Here is an 8,266-nt window from a genome sequence, read left to right as displayed (position 1 = left end):
TAAAGTAATACAAAGTTGAAAACGCACGGTGAACGGGAAAAAAAAATGTTAAGAGCGGAGAACTTGCTGGATTTTTACCCAATGTCCACAAAAAAATGATAAAATGTAATCAATAATTTCTACGCACCTAAAAATGGTTCTGTTACCAAAGATAATCCGTCCCGCAAAAAACGAGCCATCACTCGGAAAAATACAAAAGTTCCGGGTCTCGGATGCCGGTATCATTACCCTGCTGGTGGGGAGATGTATCTGCAGGGTTTATATCTTCTCTGTATACAGGGTGATGCTTCATTCTGTTTAGGGAACGTCTCAGGTTTAGTTATTTAAGGTTGGCTTCTGGCGGTCCACCATGTGGGGTTGGGGGGTGTCAGGGAATGTTTTCTGCATTTTTTTATCCCTATGTAGGAAAGGTTGACGTTTTTTTTAAACCTTTCTAAGCTTTTCTAGATGTGGGTTGTACTTGATCCTCCTTTTCTTTTGGCTTTTGCTGCAGAAGATTATATTGGAGATGGGAATTGCTTTCCTGATTGGCTCTCACTTTGCCTGCTGTCCTTGTTTGTGGTAAATGGGCCATTGCATCCTAATATGTACCAAGGCCTAGTGGAACCCCAGGCAGAGTGCTAGAAGCGGCTTTGCTCCAATGGAGCTATCTCCTGGGGTGTGTGTGTGTGTGTGTGTGTGTGTGTGTGTGGCACTATCTACAAGGGGTGTGTGTGGCATTATCTACAGAGGACACTGTAGCATTATCTACGGGTCGCTGTCTGCCAGTATCTACTGAGGCCACTGTGGCATTATCTACGGGTGGGTGTGTGCATTATCTACTGAGGTCACTGTGGCATTATCTACGGGTAGGTGTGTGCATTATCTACAGCGGGCACTGTGGCATTATCTATGGGTGGCTGTCTGGCAGTATCTACAGCGGGCACTGTGGCATTATCTGTTACGGAATCACTGGTTGCGCAATTTCCAAAAGGCAGCTGGAGTCTGTCGGGAGTAACCGTGCAAATAAAACTGCAACCCCAAATCCATCACAACCTCTGATTGACAGAGTCTAAGGGTACTCTGAGGTACTCGCCAGAGCCCACCGCAAGGCGGGATGGTTTATGCTGCAGAGAACCCAGGTTGTTCTAACAGAGTTCAGTGTTGGATAATGGGGGCAATGCAGGCAATACCAAAACAGGTAACAAGACAGCCCGAGGGTAACAGAAAGTCCAAAATAGAGCGAGTGGACATCAGAAGCAGCAGAAGCCAGAACCAGCCAGGTAATGTCTCCTCCTCTCTGTATACATTGATTTCCGGAAAAAACATGAACAGAAACGAAGCTGCTGAGTGATTACACGAGCGCTTCTGCCGATTCATTTTAGAGATTGATGGGGGTCTCAGTGCTCGGACCCCCTCCAATCAAAATGTAATGAAGGGGTAGGGAGACAGACAGGTGAGCCCTAATCTACCCGCCACTCAGTCCCTGCCTACTTGCACGGTCCCTACGCTCAATATGTGCATGACAGACAAACAGACAAGGGTACACAGAAGCTAAGGGAAATGGGGCAGTTGCCCACGGCAACACCGTGAGCAACAAGAGTAGTGAACGAGCCGAGTCAAACCAGGAGTGCACGAGGTACCAAATGCAGAGCAGGAGCATAGTCAGTAAAGCCAGGGTCAATATGAAGCAGAGGTCAATAGTACAAGCAGGAGCAGCAGAGCCAGGAAACAAGAGAGAATCACAGGCAAAGACAAGCAGGAATAAATAGACAGAGGGCCGGAGCTAGCTCCGTCTGGCTAGGCTGTGATAGGCTCTCCCACTCCTCAGCCTACCAGCCTGAGTGGTAGCAGATCGAGTCACTCTATCAGACCTAGGAGCAGATGCAGACTGATTAACCACGGGTGTCGACCCAGAAGCTGTGTCTGGCAGATCCTTTACACAAACTTCTGAAATGTCACTATGCCATGTCAGAAGTTTGTCGGACGTTTAGTTACCCTTTAACAATGTATATAACATAACACAGAATGCCAATCCCACCAACAAAATGGATGACATTCGTTTTAATATTGAAAACTTTATTGGTTTTTGACAATTGCATCCTTGACACCAAAAGACATTACAAGACCACATGATACCTGAACATTCCATGACATCACACGATCACATGACATCTGAACATCCCATGATATCACGAGATCACATGACACCTGAACATTCTATGACATCACACGATCACATGACACCTGAACATTCTATGACATCACGAGATCACATGACCCCTGAACATTCCATGACATCACAATGATGTACTTGGTGTATGAAGGCCATAGACTATTGGACGGCTCATTTTTACATGAAGAGACTGAAGACCTGAGGAGAGCTCTCCACGTGACCAGCACCAAGAAAGGAAGAGAAGTCCTCCAGGTATGTAGGGAAGTTATACACCTGACATTTATGAGCTGACATATGTCCGTGCTGAGGAGATTCCAGGATCTGAACTTTCTCTATGACCATATGACCGGCGTTTCATCTTCCGGTCCCGGAGTATTGGTTGATATCTACGTCTGCTATGAGCAGGAGTAGATTTGCTCCGTATTTTGTGCCAATTTCTGCCATTAGCGCTGCTAAATCTTTGGTCAATGAGGGGCCCCGCTCCCCCTGTGAAACCCCGCTTACTATTCTTGTCACTTATAAAAGTGGTGAAATGTGTGAAAAGCTGCAAATGTGGCGCAAATATGGCGTGCACCATAATGTGACTTCATATACGCCATAAAAGTGGCGTAGAGCATTTGATACGTTTCCCTCACTGGATTATTCATGTCTATTATTGTGTATATCTGTAATTACATATGTATACTGGGTGATCTGTACACTGGGTGATATGTATACTGGGTGATATGTATTCTGGGTGATCTGTACACTGGGTGATATGTATACTGGGTGATATGTACACAGGGTGATATGTATACTGGGTGATATGTATTCTGGGTGATATGTATATGGGGTGATATGTATACTGGGTGATATGTACACTGGGTGATATGTACACTGGGGGATATGTATACTGGGTGATATGTATACTGGGTGATATGTACACTGGGTGATATGTACACTGGGTGATAAGTATACTGAGTAATATGTATACTTGGTGATATGTACACTGGGTGATATGTACTCTGGGTGATATGTATTCTGGGTGATATGTATACTGGATGATATGTACACAGGCGGATATGTATACTGGGTGATATGTATACTGAGTGATATGTATACTGGGTGATATGAATTCTGGGTGATATGTATACTGGGGGATATGTATACTGGGGGATATATATAATGGGTTATATATATACTGGATGATATGTATACTGGGGGATATGTATTCTGGGGAATATGTATACTGGATGATATGTACACAGGCGGATATGTATACTGGGTGATATGTATACTGGGTGATATGTATACTGGGTGATATGTATGCTGGGTGATATGTATGCTGGGTGATATGTATACTGGGGGATATGTATACTGTGGGGATATGTATACTGGATGATGTGTATACTGGGTGATATGTATTCTGGGTGATATGTATTCTGGGGGATATGTATACTGGGTAATATGTATACTTGGTGATATGTATACTGGGGGATATGTACACTGGATGATATGTATACTGGGTGATATGTATACTGGGTGATATGTATTTTGGGTGATATGTATACTGGGGGATATGTATACTGGGTAATATGTATACTGGGTAATATGTATACTGGGTGATATGTACACTGGGTGATATGTACACTGGGTGATATGTATGCTTGGTGATATGTATACTGGGTGATATGTATACTGGGGGATATGTATACTGGATGATATGTATACTGAGTGATATCTATACTGGGTGATATGTACACTCGGTGATATGTATACTGGGGGATATGTATACTGGATGATATGTATACTGGGTGATATGTACACTGGGGGATATGTACACTGGGTGATATGTACACTGGATGATATGTATACTGGATGATATGTACACTGGGTGATATGTACACTGGGGGATATGTACACTGGGTGATATGTACACTGGATGATATGTATACTGGGTGATATGTACACTGGATGATATGTATACTGGGTGATATGTACACTGGATGATATGTATACTGGATGATATGTACACTGGGTGATATGTACACTCGGTGATATGTACACTGGGTGATATGTACACTGGATGATATGTATACTGGGTGATATGTACACTGGGGGATATGTACACTGGGGGATATGTACACTGGATGATATGTATACTGGGTGATATGTACACTGGGGGATATGTACACTGGGGGATATGTACACTGGATGATATGTATACTGGATGATATGTACACTGGGTGATATGTACACTGGGGGATATGTACACTGGGTGATATGTACACTGGATGATATGTATACTGGGTGATATGTACACTGGATGATATGTTCACTGGGTGATATGTACACTGGGGGATATGTATACTGGATGATATGTACACTGGGTGATATGTACACTCGGTGATATGTACACTGGGTGATATGTACACTGGGTGATATGTATACTGGGTGATATGTACACTGGGGGATATGTACACTGGGTGATATGTACACTGGATGATATGTATACTGGGTGATATGTACACTGGATGATATGTATACTGGGTTATATGTACACTGGATGATATGTATTCTGGATGATATGTATACTGGGGGATATGTATACTGAGTGATATGTATACTGGGTGATATGTACACTGGGAGATATGTACACTGGGGGATATGTACACTGGGGGATATGTACACTGGGTGATATGTATACTGGATGATATGTATACTGGATGATATGTATACTGGATGATATGTATACTGGGGGATATGTATACTGGGAGATTGTAGTGAACATAAAATTATTTTTTTTTTTTCTAGAACAGAAATTCTCATCAAATCAAAAGTTAAAGACACAGTCTCAAGACTAAAACACAATCTCAGGATTAAGACACAATCTCAAGATTAAGACACAATCTCAAGACTACGACACAATCTAGAGACTAAGAAACAACCTCAAGAATAAGACACAATCTCAAGACTACGACACAATCTCAAGACTACGACACAATCTCAAGACTAAGACACAATCTCAAGATTTACACACAATCTCAAGATTAAGACATAATCTCAAGACTACTACACAATCTCAAGAATAAAACACAATCTCAAGATTAAGACACAATCTCAAGACTAAAACACAATCTCAAGACTAAGAAACAATATCAAGATTAAGACACAATCTCAAGACTAAAACACAATTTTAAGATTAAGACACAATCTCAAGATTAAGACACAATCTCAAGACTAAGACACAATCTCAAGAATAAAACACAATCTCAAGATTAAGACACAATCTCAAGATTAAGACACAATCTCAAGATTAAAACACAATCTCAAGACTAAGACACAATCTCAAGAATAAGACACAATCTCAAGATTAAGACACAATCTCAAGATTAAGACACAATCTCAAGATTAAGACACAATCTCAAGACTAAGAAACAATCTCAAGAATAAGACACAATCTCAAGACTACGACACAATCTCAAGATTAAGACACAATCTCAAGACTAAGAAACAATCTCAAGAATAAGACACAATCTCAAGACTACGACACAATCTCAAGATTAAGACACAATCTCAAGACTACGACACAATCTCAAGAATAAAACACAATCTCAAGATTAAGACACTATCAAGACTAAGACACAATCTCAAGATTAAGACACTATCTCAAGACTAAGACACAATCTCAAGATTAAAACACAAAAGACTAAGACACAATCTCAAGATTAAGACACAATTTCAAGAATAAAACACAGTGAAGAAATCATGGGAAGATTTAGACGTCGTCACTAGACAGAGATCAGGTTAGAATAAAGGTATTTTCCCATAATCAACATTCATCCCTTATCCTACAGGACGGGTGATAGAGATCTGATGGCTGGAAGTGCGAGCGCTGGGACCCCAGTGATCACTAGAACATAGGTCTATGTTTCCCCTGTGTACATGGAGTGTCAGTGCACATGCGTGACCACCGCCCCACTCACTGTCTACCGGACGGAGACCTCCGAGTTGCTCCATTGTCTGTCCTAACCTTAGTATAGCCTGGAAGGCGTACTCTGCAGTGAGAGGACAGGGAGCAGGGCTATGTCTCCATTTGGAATCTCCGTACTGGACTTGGGAGACAGTTTTAGCTTCGTCCATTTTCTGGGCAGTGAATGGAGCAGCGGTCACTCCTGTGAACTATCGCTCCATTCACACTGGGGACTCGGGGACCTGCGTTCCTGTAAACGCTGGGGTCCTAGCGCTCGCACCTCCAGCCATCAGACATCACACCATTTTGTTTGTGGGAAAACACCTTTTAGATTTGGAGGGTTCATTCTTTTAGATTGTAAGCTCCTAGGAGCAGGGCTTAAGATTTGGTGGAACCCTTAGTATATGGCGGGATCCTCTCTTTAGCGTTAGGCGTCCTGGTAATAATTTATTGTGAACCGTCGGAGAGGATTCCTTTCGTTACATTGTAATGTAGACGTGTCACATTGTATTGTATGTTATAACCAGACTCTGCTTTATGTCCAGATGCAGTAGGCAGACGATCGATTTGATCCAGGGTGATCTCCGATCGCCACATATGGGGTCAGGAAGGAATTATTTTTCCCCTTAGAGACAGATCTCCCTCCGGGGGTTTTCTTCGCCTTCCTCTGGATCACTGGCTTGTGGCTCTTACCTCAGGACCTTACAATGAGAATTGTCCTTTGTAACAATTGCTGGACGGTCAGATTGACTGTCACCCGGAGTTTACACTCCCCAGGTCCTGAATTAAGAACCACAACTCTCATCATTTAATAAAATAGACACTTCTGCTTATTGCTAAAACCATCGTCTCTGGTGTCGTTATTCTGCGGGATTCTTCCATAACACGGGTGTAATATAATAGAGGAGGGGGCAGATTTATGTAGACCAGCGTTCCATAGACCAGTCTGAAACACAAGTGTCTCGGAGTAAAGCGCGGCCACATTTCTAGAAGGTCCAGGTCTCGGAATAAATTTGGCGCATTTTGGTCTGTCTTAGAGTCAGGACAGAAAGCGAAGATTTACTCTACAATCTGCAGCATTTTCTGTGGTGAGAATTAGTAGCTGCCCCGGCCCTTTACAATTAACCCCAATTACTCGAAAGCGGACGTCATTCCACTGATAAATTCCCCCAGGATCGTTGGTAACCCCCATATTATAGGAACATCTGGAGCAGAACCCGGCCAGTCCTCACTCCAACATCCACCACGTCCGGCAGTTTACAATATTCAGCCAAGGATTGCCGCCTTCTTACCATAAAATACCGACCAGGGTAAATACGGGCGGTGGTTTTCAGGGGTGGCTTAACACAGAGTTTGATTTGAAGGTGGGAGCCCGAAGAAGAGCCACAGGGGCCTAGAAAAGCCAAAGCCATAGCTGCCACATACAGTATAATGCCCCCATAGCTGCCACATACAGTATAATGCCCCCATAACTGCCACATACAGTATAATGCCCCCATAGCTGCCACATACAGTATAATGCCCCCATAGCTGCCACATACAGTATAATGCCCCCATAGCTGCCACATACAGTATAATGCCACATATAGTATAATGCCCCCTATATACTATAATCCCCCCATAGCTGCCACAGATAGTATAATGCACCCCATAGCTGCCACATATAGTATAACTGTAATGATGGGGGTAGGGAAACGGACAAGTGAGCCCTAATCTACCCGCCACTCTGTCCCTGCCTACTTGCAACGACCCGCCATAGGCGACGGGGTACAACTGGGCGGCGGTCCCTACGCTCAATAAGTGCACGAGACAAACAGACAAGGGTACACAAAGCTAAGGGAAAAGGGGCAGTTGCCCACGGCAACACCGTGAGCAACAAGATTGCTGAACGAGCCGAGTCAAACCAGGAGAGAATGAGGTACCAAACGCAGAGCAGGAGAGTAGTCAGTAAGCCGGGGTCAGTATGGAGCAGGATCAAATAGTCAGAAGCTGTAACTGGGCCAGGAAACCACACGAGAAGAATCACAAGCAAAGGAGGAACAGGAAAGGCAGGTATAAATAGACAGAGGGCGTGAGCTAGCTCCGTCTGGCCAGGCTGCGATAGGCTCTCCCACTCCTAAGCCTGCCATCCTGAGTGGTGGAAGATGGAGTCAGTCTCA

General features: G+C 43.5%; 1 long non-coding RNA gene across 1 annotated transcript; it reads left to right on the top strand.

Moving 5' to 3' along the window:
- The first annotated feature begins 2,259 nt into the window (after positions 1-2,259).
- Positions 2,260-6,949, top strand: LOC142712723 (uncharacterized). Its single transcript, XR_012870133.1, has 2 exons — positions 2,260-2,407; positions 4,949-6,949. It is a non-coding gene; the product is annotated as an uncharacterized LOC142712723 (long non-coding RNA).
- Positions 6,950-8,266: the final 1,317 nt, after the last annotated feature.

Source organism: Rhinoderma darwinii, chromosome 1, assembly GCF_050947455.1.
Source record: "Rhinoderma darwinii isolate aRhiDar2 chromosome 1, aRhiDar2.hap1, whole genome shotgun sequence".
Classification (NCBI taxonomy): Eukaryota; Metazoa; Chordata; class Amphibia; order Anura; family Rhinodermatidae; genus Rhinoderma; species Rhinoderma darwinii.
This window is presented reverse-complemented; position numbering and strand designations above follow the sequence as displayed.